The following is a 27,144-nucleotide window of genomic DNA, read 5'->3' on the forward strand; positions in this document are numbered from 1 at the left end:
TTAATGTAATTCAATCCATCATCTTTTTGGCCTTATGATTTCTATTTGAAATTTTGTTTTAGAAGTCATTCCCTGCTCCTAGCTCACAAAGATATTTTCCTAATAGAAAAGATAGATTCTGTAATTTACCCTTTATATTTAGATCTTTAATCAACTTGGAGCCCACCTGTTAGTTTTTTTATTGAAGAATAATTGGCACATATTAGTTTCAGGTGCACAACATAGTGATTTGATATTTACATACATTACAAAATGGTCAGTGGAGTGTTAGCTTTATTTCTCTCCATACAGCGAGCCAGTTTCTCAACCTTCACTTGCCAAACAATCTGTGCTTTTCCCTATGATTTTTAATGTTACTTTTATTGTAAGTTGTGCATTTCTGCCTTAGTTTGGGTTCTCCCAGGAACAGACCTTGAGATAGTGATGTGGATATGAGTAGATTATTAGGGAGATGATCCAAGAAGCACTGGCAGAATAGTGAAGAAGACAAACAGGGAAGAGAAGGAATCCCATAAAGTATATGTTATCAAGCAGATTACCACCACGAGTAACTGGGATCAATCTAGGGAATTCTAGGAGTCAATGCAGAATACATCTGTTATCCCAACTGAGGGACGAGGCAGCGGAGGTATTTATCTACCAACTCCCTTGGGTCACCAACAGAGGGTTATTTTCAGTGGTGGGAGCATTTACTCTCAGGCACTTCTAGTCCAACTACACCCCACATGGGGCTTGAACTCACGACCCTGAGATCAAGAGTTGCATGCTCTACTGACTGAGCCAGCCAGGCGCCCCCAAATTTTGATTTATAATGTTTTTATGTCATTTAATTCTACACTTGATCTTAGCCAAAAGGCCAAGAAGCGATTGTCATTTAATTCTAACTATTCTATAATTTCCTCTTTAGCCTGGGATTATTTACCAAAATATTACTTGTTTTCCAAACAGATGGGATATTGAAGTTATACTTTTGTTGTTAATTTCTCATTTTACTGCATTATGATCGGAAAACACTTAAAATGCTTCCTTTTTAACTTATGGAAATTTTCTTTGTGTCCTAACACATGGTCTATTTTTGTTTAATGTTCCAATTATACTCAAAAAGGAATGTGTATACTATTTAGTGTAGATTTCAAAAAATATTTCTAATAGACCAAACTTATTAATTATATGGTTAAATCTTTGCTATATCTACTGATGTTATTTGTTTTAACTATCAGTTTTGAGAGCAGTGTATCAAATTCTCTAACTACAAATGTTCCCTGAAGTTCTATCAGTTATTAAGCAAATTTTGAGTTTTTAAAAATACATATTAATAATGGCTGTATCATTTACCCTGCTATTCTTTTATCAGCATAAGACACTGAGCATAGTTTAAGATCTGAGCATACTGAGATACTTAGCATAATTTAATAAAAACATAAAACAAGGTCCCTCTTTGCTAAGATGGTTTGTTTAATTGAATTCTTTTTTATCAGATATTGAGACTGCTCCAATTTTCTTACAGTTCATATTTGCTTGGTATGTCCTTTTCCATACTTTTTGCTTAGCCTTTGTTTTCTTTTTCAAGTGTGACTTTTATAGACAACCTATTGCTGGATCTTTAAAAGAAAATCCAATCTGAGAATCTCTGTCCTTACGTGGTATTTTTGGTACATTCACATTATTGTAATTACTCTATTATTAGGGCTTATTTCTGCCATCTTACTTTACCATTTGCTGTAATTGTTTTGTTTCTTTTCGTCTCTCTTTCTTTTGTTTCAAAAGAATAATAATTCTGAATATTATGATATCAGAATGTTAGTAAAATCATAGTTGTCCCAAAACTCGATTACCTTATTTCATTTGATAATTTCAAAGAAGGTAAAGTTTCCACTAATTTGTATAAGGACAATGCTTTACCTCATTCCACAGTTGTAGTTCTTCTTCAGGCTGTAATCCTTGAGATAATACTGGAGCACCTGAAAATAAAGTTATATGTACATGTTATTTTTATAGTATTTGTTCTAAAGTTAACCATTTATATATATAATTCAGTTTGGGATGACACTTTTCATTTTCATTGTACATCATTACCCTCCTATTTCAACTAGATATTTCAGCATTTGACTTAGTATAAGAATACATAATTATTAAATAAACCTTAATAACACTTCAAAGACATTACTCTAAGAATGAATTTCTTTTTTTTTTTTTCTACACAAAAACATGTACATGAATGTGCATAGCAGCATTATCCTAAGAGCCCCAGAGTGGAAACAATCCAAATGCCTTTTATCTGAAAATAGATAAACAAAATGTGGTGTGTGCACATAATGGAATACTATTTGGCAATAAAAAGGAATGAAGTACTGATATATGCTGCATCAAAGAGGAATCTCAGACATATTATGTTAAATCGAATACGCCAGATGCAAAAGACCAAGTATTGTATGATTCCATTTATATGGAATGTCCAGAAAAGGCAAGTATATAACAATGGAGACATTAGTGGTTTCCTGGAGCTGGGGGTAAGAATGGAGACTGACTGCAAGTGGACCTAACAGATTTTGGGGGGGGGTCATGCAAAATTGTATTATTGTGATAGCTGCACAGTTCTTGAAGTCTACTTAAAACCCACTGAGTTGGGGCGCCTGGGTGGCTCAGTCGGTTAAGTGTCCAACTCTTGGTTTCTACTCAGGTCATCATCGAGGGGTCCTGGGATCGAGCCCTATGTCAGCCTCTGCACTCAGCGTGGAGACTGCTGGGGATGATCTCTCTCTCTCCCTCTCCCTCTGCTCTTCCCCCTGCTCTTGCACTCTCCGTCTCTTTCTATTTTTTTTAAAGATTTTATTCATTTATTTGAGAGAGAGAGCACAAGAGGGGGGAGGGTCAGAGGGAGAACTGACTCCCCGCTCCCCATCAGGGAGCCCGATGCGGGGCTCGATCCCAGGACTCTGGGATCATGACCTGAGCCAAAGGCAGACACTTAACCAACTGAGCCACCCAGGTGCCCCTCTCCGTCTCTTTCTAAAATAAATGAATGAAATCTTTAAACAAACCCCACTGAGTTGCATATAAAGTATATTTCAATAAAGGTCTTTAAAAAAAGAATTACTTGTTAGGCCTTTAATTATTATTGAAGTAAAATGTTAACTAGCTTACATCCTCCAAAATAATATTTTCTCCATAGATTCAATTTTCTAATTCATGCTATGTAAATTATCTCAGTAAAAACACTGAGAAAATATTTATTAATATTAAATGTAATTACTACTTATTTTCTTATATGTATACATTTATCTTCTATTGAAGATAAGAAAGAAAGAAGAAAGAAAGAAAGAAAGAAAGAAAGAAAGAAAGAAAGAAAGAAAGAAAGAAAGAAAGAAAACATCCTGTAGTAAAAGACTAAATTTTTCTAAGATCTCAAATGCAGCAAAATTAAATACTTAAAAGAATAGGCTTAAAGAAAAGAACTTTTAAAAAATAATAAGATAGCACCTACTAACACCGCTTAACCTGCTAAGCACCCAGGTGCCCCTTAACTAGACTTTTGAAGTAGCTATTATACCTATTCCCATTTTAAGATGAGGAAACTGAAGGAAGGGAGGATGAAGTCATTTGTCTCAGGTCACCAAAATAGATACATAACAAAGACTGATTTCAAACTAGGTCTGGCAGATTCCAAATCCTGACAGATTTTTTTTCCTAATTTTGCCACTTTTCAGTCAAGTCTTGCCTTGAGTTCACACAAATTTATACTATTATTTAAGTTCTAATAATATTAGAATGGTTATCAGCTACATTTTCTGTGGCACCAAGTGTTAGAAGTAACTTACAGGACTCAGGTGGTCCATAATAGAGAGTTGATTTATCTCAGAACCTAATTGAATCCCCTTTCATAGGACAGCTGTTCAAGGTGGGTAAACTTCTCAATTACATATTTCTCACCATAGCAACATACAAACGTGTATCCCAAAGTTTCTGTTGTCTGGTGGACATTACTCTGAGCTGATTCTGTTTTTAAGAAGGGATAAATCGGCGCTTTTCAACTTTTCATACAAATCACCTGGTGGGTCTTACTAAATGAGATTCTAATCCAGTCAGTCATGGACAAGCCCAAGAGTCTGCATGTCTAGCAAGCTCCCTGATGCTGATACTGCTGGTCCGTGGATAACACTGAATATCCAGGGGGATAGAGCACTGCACTGTAGGAAGAAACCGAGGGTGCCTCTTTATTCAACAGAACTAAGCGGCTCCAACAAACATTCTGGATCTAAGCTTCTCTTTAACAAGTCTGAACGTTTCCTAAAGGGGGATATGAATGTTCTCATGAAAAGAGTCTAAAAAGCCATTGGCCCTTTCCTCACAACTTGGATGCGCAGCTTGTCTACAGTTACTTAGACTAAATAATAGGAAGGTGAGAGGAAGAGAAATGGAGGGAGAGAGCAGGAGTTGACTGAAAAGAACAGAACCAGAGCCAACAACTGATGCAAAGGGGAAAACACAAAGATTTCCTGTCTTTGGATTCAGTCTTCACCGGCATGTACTGCTGATTTCTCCACCCACTCTACCGCTGTTCTGTTTGGCAGGGTGTTCCCACGTAAAGAATACAATTTTATATTCTTTCTACATCTGCCTGTCTCCCACCCTCCTACCTCCACACTGCCTTACCAGCAACCATGAGCTTGACTCCTTCCATGCCCCCATGCCTGCCTGGGCCACACAGAAATTGCTATTATATCTAACTTAGTCCCAAGCACTTATATAATCAAAAAGGGGTACTTGGTGGCTCTTACACAACACATGTAAATGTAGTCTCAGAATAAAAAGGTTAGAGGAGCCAACATCTTAAAATGCTTTTAACTTTAGAAACCCACTAATATCCTAGTACCAAACCCAAATCTTAAGGGGAATTATTTTTCTCTCCTTTGTGTATCTGTTAACCAAAGTTGATGTGATTCCCCCCCTCCAAGATACCCTGGACGTGAGCTTTCTATTGTGAAATAGCAGTACTAGATACTTTCTCAAATATAATCAGAAACATTGCCCTTATCTTCTAGATCATGAAAACAGCACTGTTTTTGATCAGTTTTGAGATATTTATACTTATGTACTATCTAGTGAAGTGAAACCTTTAGTCTTATATTGTACAGTCTAACTAACTAATGCAAATAATATGGGTAGACAACTTTTACATCTGTAAATACATCATCTGTAAGAGAAAGAAAAACTGACTTTTTATTGGGGTATAACTGACATGCAACATTATATTAATTTCAGGTGTACAACATAATGATCTTAAATTTGTATGTATTGTGAAATGATCACCACAAAAAGTCTAGTTAACACCCATCACCATATATAGTTACAGATTTTTCCTGTGATGAGAACTTTTAAGATTTACTCTTAGCAGCTTTCAAATATACCATATACTCACCATGCTATACATTACATGCCCATGGCTTATCTACTTCATAACTGGAAGTTTGTACCTTTTGACTCCCTTTACCCATTTCACACACCCTCACCTCCCACCTCTGTGAACCACCTATCCGTTCTCTGTATTCACATGCTTGGCTTGACTTTATTTCGTTGGGGTTTTTTTGTTTTTGTTTTTGTAGATTCCACATATAGGTCAGATCATATAGTATTTATCTTTCTCTGAAAAACAGACTTTAAAAGTGGTGCTAATTTTCTTTTCTCATTGCTAGCACTTAAATAGTGTAGGGTTTGAAAGTGAGAAATTGTTCCTGCTGACTGAATTTTAAGAATTATTCAGTGAGTAGGGTCTGAGTAGGAAAAAACACTTCTTTTTTTAAAGATTTTATTTACTTATCAAAGAGAGAGCGAGCATGAGCAGGGAGAGGGGCAGAGGAAGAAGCAGGCTCCCCCACTGAGCAAAAAGCCTGATGCGGGACTCGATCCCAGGACTCTGAGATCATGACCTGAGCTGAAGGCAGACACTTAACCGACTGAGCCACCCAGGTGTCCTAAAAAAAAACACTTCTTAATTTAGTCTCGGGCATTTTGATCACTTACTATCACAGACCAAATCAAGGTCTGTTGCAATTATCCAAAATATGCCCTCTTTTAGGAAATTTCCTTTTTTATTTTAATAATGTTCTCTGAAGAGTAAACCATTTCCATCCACCAAACCTGTGGCTGGCTCTTCATCTTCTCATTGCTGTTGCATGTTCTGCTAACTCGTTTTGCCAAGGATGTTCCACTTACTGGCACTATTTTATTTTCTTTTGGCTTTGTGACATATGTTTTGCTGCTTTTTAGATACATCCAGCTGCATCCTGCATAATGATTAATCTTGGTAGAGTATCTCCCATGTTTGGTTATATATGTCATGCTTCCCCTCCAGTACCATTTTTAGGAACGCAGGACTAGGGAACATCACACTATATGTCTCCCCTCTTCCCTTTCCTCTCACATCTTTAGAGAGATAAGATTAGGTTTTTTTAATATCAAGGGCAGGTCTACAGGGGAAAAAGATACAAAATGGTAGTCTAGGGGTCTCTGTGTAGTGAAAAAGGCATCTTGTCCCTTTGCTTGAGAAATATTGGGGATATTTATGAGATGATTGGTCAGCAAGCAGATATGCTCTTTTTTGAAATAAAACCCAAGACTTGTCTTTTTTAGAAAGCAGGCTTCCAGAGTTTCTGCTTAATCACCAGCAGCCTGAAAATAACCCACTTCCCAAAAAAGCACTTATCTCCAACTAATGCAAATATCACTGTAAGCATATAACATGTAACATGCTTGGCAAGTACATTTGTTTAATGGAGAAAAAGACACCTTTAAAACTATAATTATCTGCTTCCTTAATAAGGTAGATAAAGACTGCCATCCTAATTCTACCATAACAAATTTAAAACAGAAAAATATTAACATTACTTTGCATAAGTTATGCTGTATCACTGCTGGCTATGCGATGGAGAAGGTTTAGGTCTAGCTAGCCTCTGACTGTTTAGATTCCATAGCCAAATGACCTCATTCTTCAAGCAGAAGAGCTCCCCCACCCGCCCCCTTCTCCAATGCCCCAGGAAAGGGGGGAAAAAAAACAATGAAAAGACAGCAATAAAAATAAATACATTGGAAAAGAAGACTAGCTTTAGTTTCTCCACCTCTAATTGAGGGCTGGCCTGCATGCTCTGAAAGGTCCCTGCAGTTACGGATTCAAGTCCCCAGTGTTCTGAACAATGATGAGATGGTCTGCCCACCTTTGCCTCACTGACAGGAGAGCAGAAGGAAGCTAAGAGAAGCTGCTGTGGAGTTAGAAAATTCGTGGTCTTAGCAGGGTATTGGTTGGCCCTGGAGGGGACTCTGGGTTCAGAGGTGGGAGGTAAAGGATGGATCCCTCAAGGTACCTGGAAACATAACCTTTAGGGAATAGGGAAGGGATCTCCCCCATTGGAACATGCTGGGCTCAGCTCTACCTTGTCTTCCAAGCTTCAGACATCCCTCCGTGACCTCGCTTTTGCTTTTCCCACTTCTTTTCTCTAAGCCAAGCACAGGAAGTCTCTATTTTATCAAATCACATCTGCCTTCACTGGCTTTAGCTGTGGCATGGACTGAAAGCCCGGCTTGTGCACTTGCCTCTCCAGCTCTATGATTAAAAAAAAAAAAAAAAGTCTCCATTCTTTTTCTTGATCTGGTGCGTCAAAACCTAAAAGGCACAGAGCCCACCATGTCCCCTTCTAAATGGCTAGAATGGGGCCTGTCAGGGTTGTCTGGACGAAACACGCGCTCACTCACTAAAGAAGATGCGCCCTCTCCAAGTTTACCTGGCATCAGCAGGTGAAGTATCAAACTCTCGTTTTACTTTAGCCATCAATCCCTCTAGTAATTGCAATGAAAGGGAACGCATTTTAATTTTCACTATTTTTTAAAAGATAGATTTATTTACTTATTTATTTGACAGAGACACAGCGAGAGAGGGAACACAGCCACGGGCAAAGGGAGAGGGAGAAGCAGACTCCCCGCGAGGCCGGAGCCCGATGCGGGGCTCGATCCCAGGACCCTGGAATCATGTCCTGAGCCGAAGGCAGACGCTTAACGACTGAGCCACCCAGGCGCCACTAATTTTCACTATGTTAATTTATGGAAGTTTTCACGGCCACGGGCCAGGGACATCCCGAGTGTGAGGGAGCCCTACAAATTTCCGCCCACCGCAGGCTGCCCGGGGCCTGGGGATTTTGGCCGGGCAGGGACTGCGCTCCAGCCGGGCCAGTCGGCCTGCGCCGCTCGCGGGTCGTCAAAGGCGAGAAGCTGGGGAGCCCCACAGCACGAGGGGAAGGAGAGAACCAGAAGCCAACAGAAGAGAAGAGAAAGGGAGGGAAGAGAGCGCGGCAGGTGGCCAGGGAAAAGGCGCAAGAAGCGGCGGGCGCGGGGCGGGGCGGAGCGGTGGCGCGGGAGCCCGGGAAGCGCGCGGGGCCCGCTTACCTAGGCAGGTGCCCGCGCAGCCGGCGAGCAGCAGCAGCAGCAGCAGCAGCGGCGGCGGCGGCCGGGACGCGGCGGCCACCTGTGCGGGGGCCCGCGCGGGGCGGCGGTTGACTGCTCGCGGCATCTCGGCGCTGGCGGGCGGCTCGGGGCCTCGGACTCTGCGCTGCGCGGGCCAGCACTGCACGCGGGGCCCTGACAGTGCCTCTGTGTCCCCGGCGCGCCGCTCGCGGGGCTCCGCAGCCAAGCTGACCTCCCCGCGCGCCTCCAACTTTTAAATCTCGCGGACACGTGGGCTGGGGCGGCGCGGTCCCCTCGCGCGTCACCTCGCAGGCCACTGCCCCCGGCCTCCGTCGCGTCACTCGCTACCCGCTGCCCGCCCCCCGCCGCAGCGGGATCCGCCCCCGCTCATAGTTCTGACTCAGGGCACCGCGCGTTTTCTCTCTGCCCGTCCTTGCGGCTCTGAGATGAGCAGGGAAACAAAACAGTGCGGGTCCGTTCGCTTCTTGGCAAGAATTTGATTGGGAGCCGAGGAGGATGGCAAACCAGGAGGTCCGGAGAGGCTGGGATCGGAGGTTTTTAAGCTTGGCGGTGGCTACGTTCTCTCGTTTCTCACGTCTGCCTGGGACGCCCCTTCTTCACCGGCTCGGGAAATCTTTCTGTGCGCCACCGACTGTGCATGGCTCCACTTCTGTAGAAGCACCTCTGTCCGGCTCACTCGTTCATCCCCAGCTCTCAACACCAGCTCGGTGCATATCAGAGCAGTGGTGTTGTTGGTGTGCCCCAAATTCCTGCAAGGTCTGAGATCATTTAGGGAAATGCAGTTATCTGTTGAAGAAGGTCGAGAAGAGGGGATTGCTGAGATTTGACCACACATACATTTCCAATAGGTCTGGAAGTTCTCTGGCTGTCCTGTGGATTTCCAAGTCCAAGGTTACTCTTTTTTCTATGTGTTTCTCCTGCTGTCACTCCCTGGCCGTTGCCTTTTGATTTCTAGGGTGATCGGAGCTCTGCAATCCTCCTCCATACTTTTCTTCACTTCCTGAGTGGAAATGTCCAGGAAGCAGCCTCTTCCAGGAATACTGGCTGATACTGTTTTAATTTCCTTCTACAGAAAGAGGGAAGACTGATCTCATTTGACTTCCTTTCGAAAGGAACACAGAGGAAAGGGTAGAAAGGACGTACATTAACATTTCTTAAGGGACAACTTCCCATGCTTTTTAATTTAACACTCATGGCATCTCTGGGATGTAAAAGTATTATGACTCTCATTTGATGATGCTTGGAGATATTAAACTGTCTGCCCAATGATATCAGCTTGTGAGGGAGGCCCCTCTGTGAAGACGTTTCTTTTCTAAGTCGGGGATTTTAATGCATTAGATATGCACTGTACAACCCACTATAGGCAAAGTATGGCCTTCAAGACTAGAACATTTAGTAACGGGAGGAACTTCCCTAGAGGAAATTAGAACTTGGTGAAGGACCCCAAATCCATTCTCAAATAGCGGTATTACATGGCAGGTTGGGATAGTGCTCTGTCAGAAATGGAGTGAGGGGCGCCTGGGTGGCTCAGTGGTTAAGCAACTGCCTTCGGCTGGGGTCATGATCCCAGGATCCTGGGATCGAGTCCCACCTCAGGCTCCCCTTGCTCTGCAGGGAGCCTGCTTCTCCCTCTGCCTCTGCCTGCTTGTGCTCTCTCTCTCTCTGTCAAATAAATAAATAAAATCTTTAAAAAAAGAAAGAAATGGAGTGAGGAAGGCATGTGATCCTGACAGGTAATGTGAAAAAAATAATCACTACCTTTTTTAAGTTCTTTATATTCATGCAGCATGGGAGCAAGTCATGGTTCCGAATCAAGGATGGATGAGAGTAGATTTGATTCAAGATTGCTTATGCTTTGATTTATTCCCAAAGTAGTAAAAAGGTAGTGCAAAGGATGTCAGCGGGTAGGGGTGGCTCTGATTCCCCACTGCCTTCTTTAGGTTTCCTGGAAGTGCACTGAAGGATGTCTAGCCTCAGCAGCGTGTGGGGAGTGAGGTGTCAGTGAGAACAGAGAACCCTGAAAATAGTGGCCTCAATGCTTTTTATACCCCTAGTAGGTCAGCAAAAGGAACAACTCATGCATTACAAGTGTTTTTCTGCATGAACCTGGCAGCTCTGAATGTCCCTGTACATGTCCCTCCGTGCACATGCACAGGAGTTTTCAGAGGTATATACTTAGAAGTAGAGGTATCATGGGAGAAAATCTGATTAAACTACACTTTAAATTGTTTTCCAGTATGTTATACCAATTTACACTCCACTAGCAGTGCATGAAATTTCCTTACAAAAAGCTTTGCCAGTCTGGTGGGTGTGGCATCTCATTATGGATTTGATTTACAGTTTCCAGCATTAATGAGAGTGACTGTCTTTCCACAAATGTATTGGCCATCATTGTTTTCTCTTCAGTGAAATACACATTTGTTACTTGTCCTCATTGGGTTGTTAGGTTTTTGTTTTTGTTTTGTTTTGTTTTTAATTACCCATTATAGGAATGCTTTCTGGAACTTTTATTGGTTAAATGTTCAGCAAATATTGTCTCCTTATTTATGGCTTATCCTCTACTCTCTGTATATGAGTTATTTTTGAAAAAATGCCTAAGACAAAATGTGCAGTAATGGTCATGCCGTTATGTGGCTTGGATGATAAGAGAAGACAGATGGGAGAATGAGGGAAGATAGGCACTTTATTTATCCAGGAGCAAAGATTGGGGGTTCCACGATTGACTAAACGAAATGAAGCTGATTCCACAGGTCCCCCTTTGTCTGAAGAAGTTAGATCCCAGAATCTCTGCAGGGGAGACTTAACAATTCAGTTACAAACATTCCAATCTGTACCTAGAAGTTCACATTCATTTAAACTGAGCTTGTACTATATCGGGTGTAGTATATAGCATCTAAAGCACTCTTACTGTGTTCAGTACTGAAAGTTTGACTCTGGGTACCATGCTCATTCCTCTCACCCATTATCTCTGGCATTCTTGATTGCAAATGGGCAACTGAACTTTGCTTTCTGCCTACAACCTGTAAGAATGAAGGTTCAGTTTGATCATGGACCCACAGGTTAACAAGACCTGCTATCCTGTGATAGGGATGTCCAGAAAAGTCATCATGGAGGGTGTTAGGGAAGGGTTGAATGTCAGACAATGAAAAAGCCCGCAATAGAGACAAATCCAGTGAAGCAGTAGTTGGCAATAGCAGTCTAGAAATAGGTAAAGAGACCCAGCTTTAGGAACTGAGAATCGGGCAAGATCTAGAAGCTTTCTGAGCTCTAGGCAAGACAGTCATGCAATCCTTCAAATATTAATTGAGCACCTTCTAGGCTCCCTTTTAGAAGCTTGGGATACAGCAATGACTAAATCAGTTAAAGTCTCTGCCTTTATGAAGTTGACAGATTTGCAAGGAGATAAAGATGATAATATGACAAAACAAAACAATTTCAGATAGTAGTAAATCCTATAAAGAAATTAAAACAGGATAATGCAATAATAGGTGATTGGGAATTGAGGGAAAGATACCTGAGACAGGTTTATCTAGCCTTGCTTCTCTGAGGAGATGCTATGGGAGGCCTTAAAGATGAGAAGAAACCAGTCGTGGGAAGAATTGTGAGAGAAGAGCCCCAGGTGAAGGGAGCATCAGGTACAGAGGCCCTGAGGCAGAAACAAGCCGGAGAGGTTAAAGAAGCAGGAGTAACTGGCACAGAGTGAGTGGGGTGTGGGAAGCTGAGGTCAGATAAGTAGACAGAATCAGATCCTGATCACTGAAGACTCTTGGAGCCCATGGCAAGGAGTTTGAATTTTTCTCTAAGTAAAATAGAAAACCTTTGGAGGATTTTGAGTAACGGAGTGAGGTGATGTGATTTTACATTTGAAAAAGATCACTCTAGCTTCAATGGTGAGCAGGTTCTTGAGGACCCTAGTAAATGCAGGCAGGGTGACCAGGTGGGAGGACATTGCAGAAGTCCACACCAGCACCATACAAAGGGATGAAGGACTGATACTTGCTACAACCTGGATGAACCTTGAAAATGCTTTGCTAAGTCAAAGAAGCCAGTCACAAAAGGCTACATATTGTATGAGGCAAGAAAAAAGATGAGTGGTTTCCAGGGCCTGGGGAGAGACAGGAGTGGTAGCTAATAAGTAAGGGGTTTCCTTTCAGGGTGATGAAAATGTTCTGGAATTAGACAACAGTGACGGCTCTACAATCTTGTAAATACTAAAAACCACTGAATTCCATACCTTAAGAGGATAAATTTTATGGTATGTGAATTATACCTCAATTTTCAAAGAAGAAAGAAGTCCAGGTCAGATATGATGATGGTGACCTGTTGGACTAGATGGTGGCAGTGTTTGCTAAAAATTTAGCAGAGGGAAATTTTACCTGTTTTTGGCATGAAATATCCAACATTTGCAATTTAATTCCTGGATGTTCTTGGCAACTATAAGATCCTCCTCTCCAACTTGGTGAAGACATTAACCTAAGCCATGTTTGCATCAATGACTATGCTATAGGCACGAGCTTTGATTTTTTTCAGGTCAGGAAATACTTCATTCCACCCACATAGAGAACCTTTGTCTTCATGGTCACTTTGATATAACTGTTAACTATGAATATCATCATTATTTAAAACATGGAGGGGCGCCTGGGTGGCTCAGTCGTTAAGCGTCTGCCTTCGGCTCAGGTCATGATCCCGAAGTCCCGGGATCGAGTCCCGCATTGGGCTCCCTGCTCAGCGGGGAGTCTGCTTCTCCCTCTGACTCACCTCCTTCTCATGCTGTCTCTCATTCTCTCTCTCTCAAATAAATAAATAAAATCTTTAAAAAAAATTAATAAATAAAAAAAATAAAAAAAATAAAAAAAATAAAACATGGAAAGTGGACACTATTTGTGAAATAATGATAACTTGAATGCTTTACAGGATGTTCATTGATTCATTCATTCATTCATTCATTCAGTGAGCATTTATTAAGCCAGTGTCAGCTGTAAGAGTTTACACTCACAAAATGCTGAAAAGTCTGTGTCCTGTTTTGTCTTCTCTAAGACCACTTCTCTAAGACCACCTGTCATCCATCTTCTTTACTTCCTGTTACTTACTGCCTATATCATGTAGGATGAATCTTTTAGAAATACCAACCTAATATCAAATTTAAAATGTAGAGAAAAGTTTTTGCTTAAGAGTTTCTAATACCTAAGAGTCAAAGCTCTATGGAGGTTATGGAAGTTGACAGGCAAAAATTCCGGGAGCACCTGGCTGACTCAGTTGGTAGAGGATGTGACTCTTGATCTCGGGTTGGTGAGTTCAAGCCCCGTTTTGGGCGTTAGAGCTTACTTAAAAATAAATAAATAAAAATTTTTGAAAAAGTAGATAAATAAGGGAAACTGGGTGGCTCAGTCAGTTAGGCATCTGACTCTTGATCTCAGCGCAGGTCTCAATCTCTGGGTCATGAGTTTGGGCCCTGCACTGGGGTCCACACTGGGCATATAGCCCACTTAAAAGAAAAAGAAAAAAGTAAATAGATAGTTTACTAAAATTTTTGTAAATTAATAAATAAAACAGCCAGTGACTCCAAAGACCCAATTTAGCCTACGGTCTTCAAGTAGGAATCAGGGTAGAAGCCAGTTGTGGAGCTACAGAGCTGAGGCTCAAGAGGAGATGGTCATTTGCAGCAGGAAAATGACCAAGTGACTGTGGATCTATTTGGTTCAGAAGATGGTTATTTATTATTTAGTGACAAGGATACCTTTCAGCTCTTTCCACAAACATCTTTGGCATCCGGATGAAATTCCCATTTTATAACTGAGTTTGCCTTCTCTTTGAGCACTAATATTGAATAAGCTTTATGGTAACTCCAATAATCCTAATTATTCCTTTTCCCATCTATCTCTTCAAACTATGTAGATATCAACCTCTCTGCTTCCAGGAAAATCTCTTGACTCAGAAGGACTTTTGGATAGACCATATTGTACTGAGAAATCACTCTAAGAGAAACTTCTCTAGAAGACAACAGAAGAACAATGAATACAAAAAAATGGAGGACCAGAGACCAAATATATCTACATTTCTTAAGACTTTCTGTTGTAGGATAATTAACTGCCTTGATAATGACACAGCAGCTCACATAATTGTAAGAAATACAACATCTTTTACAAGAGAAGGAAGCTTTTTAAAATTTTCTCTAATTACTTGATAAAATTAATTTAATTTAATTTTTTGATGAAATGAAATTCATTTTAAACAGTTTCAGAAATAATAAGCAACCTTATTATAAGTCCCTCCCCTTAAAGGTGTTTTCCAAAGCACATAGTGACTGATATGGACTTATGGCCAATAAAAAATATTTGTATGTCCAAGAGACATTCTTGCTAATGTTTTAGGGTTTTCTGTTTTCTGTTTTTGTTTTTGTTTTTTGCACAAGGAACTAGGTTTCATCTCTTTAACCTCTTGAGGTCAGGAGGCACTGTGGGTGGAAATATTGTCTATGAATTCTCCCAGCACAATCCAGGGAAGGTTAACATGCAGACTGCAAGCAGCTCAGGCTTATCTCAAAGACTTTAGAGATAAATTCCTTTCGAGAAAAGTAATAAGAGAATTTTTTAAAAAGCAAAAGTCAATAACTTTTTGCAGTTACATCAATGCCCACAGGGCTAGATTTTTCACATGATAGATGTTCCGAGGGCAAAGCCATTACAGAAAAGCAGCTAATTTGTCACTGCTCATTTGAAACATGATGATAAAAAAATTTCAGTCAGTTGAAGGCAGAATCTTTTCTTTGTTCCTTAAATTGCAATTAAATATTAATACATACTAATGAGAGATTTATTAGATTTTCTTGACATATTTATGAATCACACCAGGGCAAAGCTGGCAGAAAAACAAACACTTCCAGACATTTGAGGCTTTACAAAAACAGAACCTACAATTAAATGATAGCTATAAAAATAAAAGGGCAGATAAAATAAATTTTATTATTTCTACACAGTAAACTGTAAAACCATTTTTTAATCACTAGATGGTTTTCAGTCTATTTAAAAATGAATTAAAACATTATTATATTTTCTAAAGATACCTGGTACTTATGAAAAGATACATAATTTCCTTACATAGACATGTTCAAATAAAAAATCTTATTGCTTCTCAAAGGTAATTGAAAGAAAGAAAGAGAGGAAAATGGTATAATTTGATCTTTCTAAAAAATGTTAAAATAATCAAAAGAGACCTGGAGTAAGTTTCTGAATATAAAAATAAGTGACATTTCAGTTAGTCTCATAAAAGGAGTAATCACTACTCATTTTTATCTTTAGTGTCTCACATAATTTTAGCTCTGATTTTTATTTATTTTTTTTTAAAGATTTTATTTATTTATTTGAGAGAGAGAGAATGAGAGACAGAGGGCATGAGAGGGAAGAGGGTCAGAGGGAGAAGCAGACTCCCTGCCGAGCAGGGAGCCCGATGCGGAACTCGATCCCGGGACTCCAGGATCATGACCTGAGCCGAAGGCAGTCGCTTAACCAACTGAGCCACCCAGGTGCCCAATTTAAGAGTTTTTAAACAGCTGAAGGGAAAAAGCAGAAATAGACAAGATAATGTATTTACTTCTTGGAGAAAACTGCAAAATAAAGTGAAAGCAATCACTGCCTTAACTGAGTAGGTTTTTAAGCAGGTCACCCTGGTATTCTCTGTCATGACATCTATATGTTTAATGTCTACTGCTCCAATTGCCAACAGTTGATTTGTGGCAATTGTCATTGGCCAATCAAAATCAACCTGAACTCCTTTTTCTCACCCTTCTATCTCCTTGTACTTTCATTCTCTTAAAAATATATCAAGGGAATTGCCTCCAACTCTTGACCTATCCCACCACATCATCAATTCTATACTGGACAAAACATTGGAGGTGGATAAGATGCTGCCTAATTGATGTTTTCCTTCTCTGATCACTTGATAATAAATAGCACACTTCTTCCTCTCAGCACTTCCTACCTCCTTTACACAGCTTGACTGTTTCTCCTTAGCACTTACTACCATACTATCACCTGGACCATACTAGATAACTGGGTCAATATAGTTGTTGTTTTGTTTATTATCAGTCTCCCATTATGGGAGAGAGAACTCCAAGTCAGGATTTTAATCTCCTTTATCGTTTTAAAAAGACTTATTTTAGGGACACCTGGGTGTCTCAGTTGGTTAAGCATCCGTCTCTATTTTTTTTTTTAAAGATTTTATTTATTTATTTGACAGAGAGAGACACAGCGAGAGAGGGAACACAAGCAGGCAGAGTGGGAGAGGGAGAAGCTCGGCTTCCTGCCGAGCAAGGAGCCTGATTTGGGACTCAATCCCAGGACCCTGGGATCATGACCTGAGCCAAAGGCAGACGCTCAATGACTGAGCCACCCAGGCGCCCCTCAAATGCATAAATTCTTATAACCACTACCAGAATCAAGACAGGACAATCCCATCACCACAAGGCTCCCTATACTACCATTGTATAGTCAAACCCAGCCCACTGGCCTCATTCTTAATCTGAGCAACCATTTGCTCTCCCTCTATATTATTTTGTTATTTTAAACATGGTATGTAAGGGGAATCAAATAGTTTGTTACCTTTGGAGACTAGCCTTTTAAAAACTAAATAATTGGGACGCCTGGGTGGCTCAGTCGGTTGGGCATCTGCCTTCGGCTCAGGTCATGATCCCGGGGTCCTGGGATCGAGTCCCGCATCGGGCTCCCTGCTCAGTGGGAAGCCTGCTTCTCTCTCTGCCTCTGCCTTTCTCTCTCTGTCTCTCATGAATAAATAAAATCTTTAAAAAAAATAAAAAAATAAAAATAAAAACTAAATAATTCCCCTGAGATCCTTCCAAGTTGTATCATTAGTTTGCTTCTTTTATTATATTCTATTTAACCATTCAACTGTTGAAGGGGATCCAGTTTTTGGTTATTATGAATAAAGCTGCTATGAACATTTATGTACAAGTTTTTGTGTTGACATAACTTTTCACTTCTCTGGGATAAATGCCCAAGAATGCAGTTGCTGGGTCATATGGTAAGTGCTTGTTTGAGTTTTGTAAGAGATTGACAAACTATTTTCTAGAATGGCTGTACCATATTACTTCCCCATCAGCAGATGGTGATACAGTTTCTCTGTATCCTTTCTAGCATTTGGTGTTATCATTATGTTTTATTTTAGCTATGGTGAATAGTGATATCTTCTTCTGGTTTTAATGTGCAATCCCCTAAGAGCTATTGATGTTGGGTGTCTTTTCATTTGCCTATTTGCCATCTGTATGTCCTCTTCAGTGAAATGTATGTTCATGTCTTTTGCCTGTTTTCTAATAAATTTTTTTTACTGTTGGGTTGTAAGTGTTTTTTATATATTCGAGATACAGGGTCTTATGTTGAATATGTGATTCACAAATATTTTCTTTCAGTCTGTAGCTTGGCTTCTCAGCCTCTTCACAAGATCCTTCACAGAACATAAGTTTTAATTAAAAAAAAAATTTAAGTAAACTCTACACCACAGGTGGGGCTAAACTCACAACCCCAAGATCAAAAGTTGCATGCTCTACTGAGTATCCCAGCCAGCTGCCCCACAAAAGTTTTAATTTTGATGAGGTCCAATTTATCACATTTTTTCCTTTTATGGATCATGCTTTTGGTGTCACATATGAAAGAAAGTTTTTCACCTACTCTAGGTTTTGAATGTTTTCTCCTATGTTTTTTCCTAAAAGTTTTGTAGTTTGATGTTTTATATTTAAGTCTGTGATTAATTTTAAATTAAAATTTACATAAGGTATAAGGTTTAAGTCAAGGTTTTGTCCAATTGCATGGACTGATGGATGTTCAATTGCTCCTGCACCATTTTTTGAAAAGTCTCCCATAAACATTTTTTTTTAATTTTTAATAAGATTTTATTTACTTGTTGGAGATGGAGAAAGTGAGTACGTATGAGCTTGGGAGGAGGAAGACAGAGGGAGAGGCAGACGCAGACTCCCGGCCGAGCATAGCCCGATACTGGGATCATGACCTGAGCTGAAGGAAGATGCTTAACCGACTGGGCCACCCAGGCGCCCAGCTCTCGTAAACTTTTAAAAACATTAAGTTACCTATAAATGTGTTTTCATCCTTTTGGTATTATTTTCAAAGCTACTTAGAAAGTAGGATAACCACTTTTATTCAAAAGTCACTTTCGGATAATCTTGTTTGTGTTGATTTGATTTTACTGTAGCCTCTGAAAGTCATTTTTGTTGACAGATCAATTGCATCTCATTACATTTCAGGAAAAGGAACAGCAGTGTCCCAGTCCGTCCCCCACCCTCGCCCCACAAGAGCACACTGAGAAAAGCAATGACCTTTTCCAAACCAGGAAAAACTGCCGCTTGTAAAAGTAACACCCAAACCTCAAGGTTCCCATCATTTAACATAGTTTCTTCTTCCTCAGCAAAACCTGGCATTTACATGGGGAGTTAATGAAATTGCAGAAAGATCAATGCTTCAAGTGCTACATGGAAACTATTTTCAAAAAAGCCCATGTCTGGAGTAAGTCAGCTTAAAATAAGAGATCAAGATATATGCTGGGACATGACTTCATTTTCAAGAAAACAGACTCAGTTGAGAACCTGAAAATGTCAAAGGAAAGACCTGTACGTTCATTCCTTCTACTGGAAAGTGAATATGGGCCTGTGTATGGGATAATTCAGTATCTTTTCCCCTGACACTAACACAAAGACCTTTGCAATCCTCAGGAAAATTTCAGCAGGTTGTGTACACCCTAGAGAAAGAAATGCATCCCTTGGAAGACAGGTGATGGTACGTAATACTGCTGCACACAAGTATATACTTTTCCTAATTACCTCTTAGATATGACCACGATGGGGTAGCATTGATAGTGGCCTGGAACTCCGAATTCAATATGGTTGCATTACTAAGATTTTTTTTTTTACAAGTTAGCATTTAGTACCCATTTATAATTTACCATTCAGACTTCAGCAAAACTTGTTTTATAGAAGAAAGGGGATGAAAAGAGTACTGAGCTTTCACTAAAATTCTCTATGTCAACCAGATTTCCTTTAGAGAAGGCCACATCTGTGTGCATGGGCTAGCAAATCAACGTCAGCTTTGCACTATAAGTCTATTAATAAATCCATCATTGGACTTTGATGGATGTTTAGATTCTTTCTCAGAAAACGTATTTGCATTTCTAGAAGTAACATTTTTTTATATTTCCAAATTACATGTAATTTCAATTAAGACCAGTCCTTACAGAATAAATGCACGACTGAAATTATCCCTTTATAATTATAATCATTTTTTATCCTTGAGAATGATTACAATCTCTTGTCAAGCACATTGCTCTAATCAAGTGTATAGGATACATATAGAGGATTATCGCTACTTTTTAAAAAAAATAATTAAAAGTATTTGTTTTACATGGGTTGAATAGTAATTTCAGTTAGTGTCTCCAGCCAGAATTTGATACACATATAATGTCCAAAAAACCTTTAATTCCAACAGTTAAACTCACTGCATTCAGTTTATAAATTTGATAAATGGGTGAGAGCAAATTTATGGTACTATAGATAAGAAGAATGCATTAAATGGAATTAATATTAAAACCTATAATCACTTGTCAAATCTCAAAAATTTATATTCCCATCTTGTAATGCAACCCACGTTATAAGTTAAAAATTGTGTTTTATACATATTTTAATTTATTACACATGAAAGTATAATTACAAAACATGACTAATTCTAATGTGAAATAATAAAGTTATGGTTAATTAAAATATTGATAGTTGAAGTTTAAGGATTGAAGGACTAAAAGTGAAATGAGCTTGGATAGAGGGGTTTTTTAATTATTATGTAAATTTTTAAAATTTTATTTTATTATGTTATGTTAATCACCATACAGTACATCATTAGTTTTTGATGTAGTGTTCCATGATTCATTGTTTGTGCATAACACCCAGTGCTCCATGCAGAACGTGCCCTCTTTAATACCCATCACCAGGCTAACCCATCCCCCCACCCCCCTCCCCTCTAGAACCCTGTTTGTTTTTCAGAGTCCATCGTCTCTCATGGTTCGTCTCCCCCTCTGATTTCCCCCCTTCATTCTTCCCCTCCTTCTATCTTCTTCTTTTTTTTTTTTTTTAACATATAATGTATTATTTGTTTCAGAAGTACAGGTCTGTGATTCTTACCCATTACTAAGATTTATAGCTAGAAATTTGACCATTTCCTCAGGAATATATGCCTGTGGAAGGAATAATAATAATAATAATAATAGATACTGTATTTTACATAGTTCACAGAAGAAGAGGTAGCTGCATAAAAAGATAGAAATAAACCACAATGGTAATTACGGATGTTTTTATTTTCTCTCATTTTCATATATTGCACAATGTGGTTAAATTACTTTTCTAATTAGAAGTACATGTACATATTATAAGGTCATCAAGCTACATACCCTGAGCACTTTGGGTTTTTTTTAAAGATTTTATTTATTTATTTGACAGAGAGAGAGAGAGCACACGCAGGGGGAGCGGCAGGCAGAGGGAGAGCAAGAAGCAGGCTCCCCGCTGAGCAGAAAGCCCACCCCGTGGGGCTCCATCTCAGGGTCCTGGGATCACAACCCTAGGGGAAGGCAGACACTTAAACCAGCTGAGCCATCCAGGCACCCCTGTGCTGAACACTTTGATTTTTATTATATATAATTTCCCCAAAAATGTACTAAAAATAGAGTAAATGAAATGTATGTGCAAAACACACTACCAATAAATTAATTTTGTTATATTTCTTTTTCCTTTTAAGATTTTATTTTTAAGTAATCTCTATACCCAATGTGGGGCTTGAATTTACAACCCTGAGATCAAAAGTCTCCAGCCAGGCACCCCTTGTTATTTTTCTTGCGGAAAAAAAAAAAAATACTTGAGAAACACACCAATTAAAGGTAATGTGTGGAATTTGTTTAATACTAATTTTAAAAAATCACGTATATATAAATAAACAATTGGGGATTCAAAACTGGATATTTGGTAGTATTAAGGAATTATTGTTATACTTTTAATGAATATATAACTTGCATACAACAAAACACACAGATCTAAAGTGCTCAGTGTGTCATGTTTTAACAATTGTATCCCCTTTAACAATTTGGATATCCACCACCCAAAACAAGATGTAGATGTAGAACATTCTCATCACTGCAGAAAATTCCCTTCTGTTCCTTTCCAGTCAATAGTCCCCCAGTCTTACCTCAGGGCAACCAATTTCTGGCTCCTAATACATTGACTAATTTTGCCGATTCTTAAACTTCATATAAAAGGAATCATACATGAATATACTCTTCTACATCTGGCTTCTTTTACATATCATTACATTTACCCATTCAGAGTGTACAGTTGAATGACTTTCAGTAAATTTACCCAGATGAGCAATTATATAATCTAGTTTTAGAATACTTTAGAATATTTTTTAAATTTAATTTTATTATATTATGTTAGTCACCATACAGTACATCATTAATTTTTGATGTAGTGTTCCATGACTCATTGTTTTCGTATAATACTCAGTGCTCCATGCAGTACGTGCCCTCCTTAATACCCATCACCAGGCTAACCCACCCCCACCCCCTCCCCTCTAAAACGCTGTTTGTTTCTCAGAGTCCACAGTCTCTCATGGTTCGTCTCTCCCTCCCATTTTCCCCCCTTCATTTTCCCCTTCCTTCTCCTAATGTCCTCCCTGCTATTCCTTATGTTCCACAAATAAGTGAAACCATATGGTAATTGACTTTCTCTGCTTGACTTACTTCACTTAGCATAATCTCCTCCCCCATAATCTCACTTAGCATAATTTGGGTATTCATCCTTTCTGATGGCTGAGTAATATTCCATTGTATATATGGACCACATTTTCTTTATCCATTCGTCTGCTGAAGGGCATCTTGGCTCTTTCCACAGTTTGGCTATTGTGGACACTGCTGCTCATCTCAATAAGATCCTTCATGTTCATTTTTGAGTAATTCCCAAACCCACACCCAAGCCAGGCAACTCTTAATGTATTTTCTGTCTTCACACATTTGCTTTTTCTGGAAAACCGGTGTAAACTGAATCCTACAATATGTGGCCCTTTGTGTCTGGCTTCTTTCCCTTATCACAGTATTTTTGAGTTTCATTAATATTGTAGCATAGATCTGTACCTCATTCCCTTTTATTGGCTAAATAATAGTCCATTGTGTGGACATGCTTTAATTTGTTTATTCATTCATTTTATCAATCCATTCATTTGTTGATGAGCATTTTGGGTTGTTTCTGTTTTTTGACTAGCATGAAAAATGCTGCTATGAATACTCATATGTAAGTCTATGTTTTCACACATGTTTTGATTTATCTTGGGTAGAGAAGTAAAAGATGAAAATCCTGGCTCATATGGTACATTTATATTTAACTTTTTAAGAAACAGTCAAACTATTTTCCAAAGTGGTTACATAATTTTACATTCCCACCAGCAATGTATGAGGATTTTAGTTTCTTGATATCCTTGCCAACATTTGTTTCTGTCTTTTTGATTACAGCCTTTCTAGTGGGCACTTTGATTATCCCAGGAGCATGGAAAACTCCTTAAAGACACTATAATCAAATTTTATTAAATCAGTATTATTTTCAATCTCTTAAGGAGAATAAATAACTTGCCCAGATAATAGATGAATAAACAAGAAAGAAACATTATCTTTGGATATAGACTTCTAATGTATTATTTTTTTAAATAAAGATTTTATTTATTTATTTGAGAGAGAGCATGAGAGGGGAGAGGGTCAGAGGGAGAAGCAGACTCCCCGCTGAGCGGGGAGCCCGATGCGGGACTCAATCCCAGGACTCCAGGATCATGACCTGAGCTGAAGGCAGTCGCTTAACCAACTGAGCCACCCAGGCGCCCTCTAATGTATTATTTTTGTTCTCATTTGTTAGAAATTAGTTTTTATATTTATTAGTTATACCACAACTGCCAACTATTAGCATTCTCATCTATAATGGTTGCCATTTTTAAAAACCACAGTAAGGACACTCCAGAAAAAAGGACATCATCTAGACCCAGTCACACAAGATAACGGATCATTTTTATTATGTCAGAGGACAGTCCAGAGAAAATAGTTCATTCTAAGTATCTTCTCTCAGAATTATTAACATTCTCTTGGGACAGAGAAGGGTCCCATTGCCTGTCAGTAGCTTTGATAGCCAGATTTTCATTTCCAGGTACAAATAGTACTCATTTAAAACTTACAAAGATTTCAAGTGGATAAAGTCTCTTTTCTTCCCAAGGTTTGATTGATTATTTAATTCTGTGACTTCCTACTTTGTGAGGATATGATTTCATGAGAGTCATTTTAATTCCCTAAGTCTGAATTAGAATTGAAGTGTTGCTTTTTTTTTGTTATTAATTGCAAAATCTTGAAATTAGTTTGACTCATTTCTGAATTGTATATACCAAAAATGATACATTCCAGGCATCCTGAATTATTTAACTTTATCCTGTACAACTCTAGATTTATGAACTGTACTTAAGCTCAGCTGAATTGTAAGTGATTATGATAAATGTAAATGGCCCTAGACAGTCCCCAGATCCTGTATCTCCTTAAATGAAAGATTCTTAAACAACACAAAAGTACCTGAAATTACATACCTGTCATGCATTATATTAAAAATAACAATATCAGTGAAATGTCTATTTCCAGATGTCTTTTTTGTACAAGAAATACAAGTAACTTAAAAGTGAAATTTTTAAGTTTTTGAAGGTTTGTTTTATGAATAAGCTTTCTGCAAATTTAAGTATTTAAATTTCCCTTGTTTTGGTAGCCATTATCTAAAAATTATTTACTATTTTTCCTCCATCTCTTGGGGGAAATTTTAAGTTCAAATTACTGAATTACTACATGTCAATGACTATTCTTTTCAAAGCTTTCCATACATTTTTTTTTTTCAAGTAGAGACCTTCAAAAGCACTTTCTCTTTATGGTACCAGAAGTTTCAGATGGGGCACCTGGGTGGCTCAGTTGGCTAAGCATCTGACTCATAGTTTCAACTCAGGTCATGATCTCGGGGTCATGAGATCAAGCCCCACCCTGGGCTCTGTGCCTGGAGCCTGCTTATGATTCTCTCTCCCTCTCTTTCTGCCCCCACCCCCCACTCACATGTACTCGCTCTCTCAAAATAAAATGAAAAAAAATAAAACATTTTAAAAAGTCCTAGTTAAGCCTCACATTTTATTTTCATATTTGGATGTTTCTCATGGATGTGTCATTCCCAAGGCAAGATTCAGCTACATATAAAGAATAAAGCATGCCTTCACATAAATGATTCAGAGATGTTGTATGTGAGGTAGTGAAACAAACCAACAACAGTAATTTTTTTCCAACTGCTTTTTTGAATATTCATTTCTTAAAGTTCTATTTAGACTGTCTCACTACTTGTAAGTGGCAACAGATTAGCTAGTGGATAACCAACTGGGTTCACTAAACATAGGTTGAATTTTGTGAGGGAATTATCTAGTGAGATTCACAAGTTTGTAGTTTTATAACATCTCAAGATACATACTGTGGAATGTCAAGGGTCCACAGAGTTACTATGCACATTTTATAGATGAGCAAAATGAAGTTCAGGGAAGGTAAGTGATTTTCTCAAATCTGATTCAAACCAGGACAGTCTAACAAAAAACCTATTTCCTTTCCGCCATATGTGGGGCTTTAAGCACTGACACTGAGCAAACATTCTGGGCACAGGTGATATTTGCCCTTTTCAATCCAAGCTTGAGCTATAAAATGAAAATAATGGAAGAATCCACAAACTCGTAACTGCAATTTTAAAATCCAAAAAGTCCCAAGCTAGGTTTCATAACTCATTTGGCAGTGAAACCTGAAGTAAGCTAAATTAATTTGGTAGCAAAACTTGGCCTGAAATGTAAAGACTACTCATAGCTATTTATTTATATCATTTATACCATTTAGTGTGAATCCCCAACATTTTGTAGCATAAATATTTGTTCATTATAGGATTCTTTCCCAGACCAAATGGCAGTTGTTTTGTAATACACTATAAATATATGTATTACTTTTCAAAAGTCTAAAAAATTTTGAACTGACATACATCCAGCTTCAAGGGTTTTAGACAAGGAATTATAGACCTGAATAATGAATAATAATAATAATAATGATAATAATGATAGTAAAGGTTAAGTTCTATAGTTTTATCTCACCTTATGGTTTTTTTTTTTAAAGATTTTATTTATTTATTTTTTAAGTCATCTCTACACCCATCGTGGGGCTCAAATTTACAACCCTGAGATCAAGAGTAGCATGCTCTACCGACTGAGCCAGCTGGCTACCCCTCACCTTATGTTTTTTTACAAAATGATTATATATACATATGTATATATGATCGTTATATATATAAGATTACATATATATAATTATATATAGCATTTGTCATCATAATGTGAATTACTTCCTAACTTCTTTAAATAGGTTTGCCCTGATTATCTATTTAGAAGGAAGGAAAAACATGACTAAACTCTTGACTTCATGCTGTTTTTGGATAAACGTATATCTGACATCAAACTGAGTTTTAACTTCTTAAATAGGAAATTAGATGAAACAGAAATAGAGAATGCTGTTTTGTATATATGGGTGTCTGTGTTTCTTTTTTCTGAGCTTTTCTTAAATCTAAGCCTCTCTGGTGATTTGATTTAAATAAAGATGGCATTAAATTTTTATTTTGTTGTCTAATACAATTAGACTACTGTAATAAATTAAGGACCTTAGTGACCAGTGTTATGAAACAGGATTCCAGCAGAATATGTATATGTATATATATGTATATGTATATGTATATGTATATGTATATGTATATGTATGTGTATATGTATATATTGTTCCCCCAAGTGAATACATACTTTGTTGTCCCTTTGCCATTTTCCTAAGAAAATGACAAGGTATAATTCTCATATAAGCATAGAAAGTGTTTCTTTGTCTCATAGATTATGGATGATCAGTTGTACATATTTAGTCTCTACTCTCTAGAAAATTTTAAATTTAAATCAAGTTTTCAAATATTAGCTGTTGTAAAAAAATATATTAGCTGTTGTCTAGATCAGTAGTTTTTCAATCTCCTTTTTCCACCTCAGAACACATTGAGGACACAGCATATTCCCTTCAGTAACAGCAATTCACAAAATAAATTATTATTTATATAACCAGCAACCATTCCCATGCATGGCATCCAGTGGAACAAGACAGTGTATCAGTTTGAGTTTTAATAATCATCCAACACATTTTATATATTTCCTTTTCAATGTTCTGGGTGCTTCTTACAGCTTGTACTTTGCTGGCCTCGGTTGCAGGCCTAAGGTGAGGGAAATCTAGAATGGACAACAGAGGAGGTAGTTCATAAATATCAGGTGTAGCCTTGAGACCGTTTGCAGCAGCAGTGACTTAGTTTGTTTGTTCCATTAACCTTCCTGAACTGAATCTTTTTTTTTTCATTTCTGAACTGAATCTTTTATAGAGATTGTGGCCTGCCACTATCTTGAGGGCTCTGGACCAGACTTAACACAGGGCAACAAGTGGATCTTGTGACACAAAGGGTGGACTGTCATAAACAGTTCTTATGTTCAGTCTCACATGCTTTCTGCC

The 27,144-nt window shown here is 38.4% G+C and overlaps 1 protein-coding gene and 1 pseudogene across 5 annotated transcripts in view; both read right to left on the minus strand.

Annotated features, from left to right (window-relative positions):
* Nucleotides 1-27,144, minus strand: part of PDCL2 (phosducin like 2) — a 244,449-nt gene that overhangs the window by 62,546 nt on the left and 154,759 nt on the right. For 4 of the 5 annotated variants that reach the window (XM_073891707.1, XM_073891706.1, XM_073891705.1 and 1 more), the window contains one exon: nucleotides 1,903-1,961. The gene's annotated coding sequence lies outside the window, so the exon portion shown is untranslated. Of the gene's footprint in view, nucleotides 1-1,902; nucleotides 1,962-8,433; nucleotides 8,507-27,144 lie in introns of those variants that run through there. The other variant, XM_073891710.1, reaches the window with a different exon arrangement.
* LOC112836172 (U2 spliceosomal RNA) lies at nucleotides 728-868 on the minus strand (annotated as a pseudogene).

The sequence above is a fragment of the Callorhinus ursinus genome, unplaced genomic scaffold (assembly GCF_003265705.2).
Source record: "Callorhinus ursinus isolate GAN/ISIS: 27379988/994484 unplaced genomic scaffold, GSC_fseal_2.0 scaffold4, whole genome shotgun sequence".
NCBI lineage: Eukaryota > Metazoa > Chordata > Mammalia > Carnivora > Otariidae > Callorhinus > Callorhinus ursinus.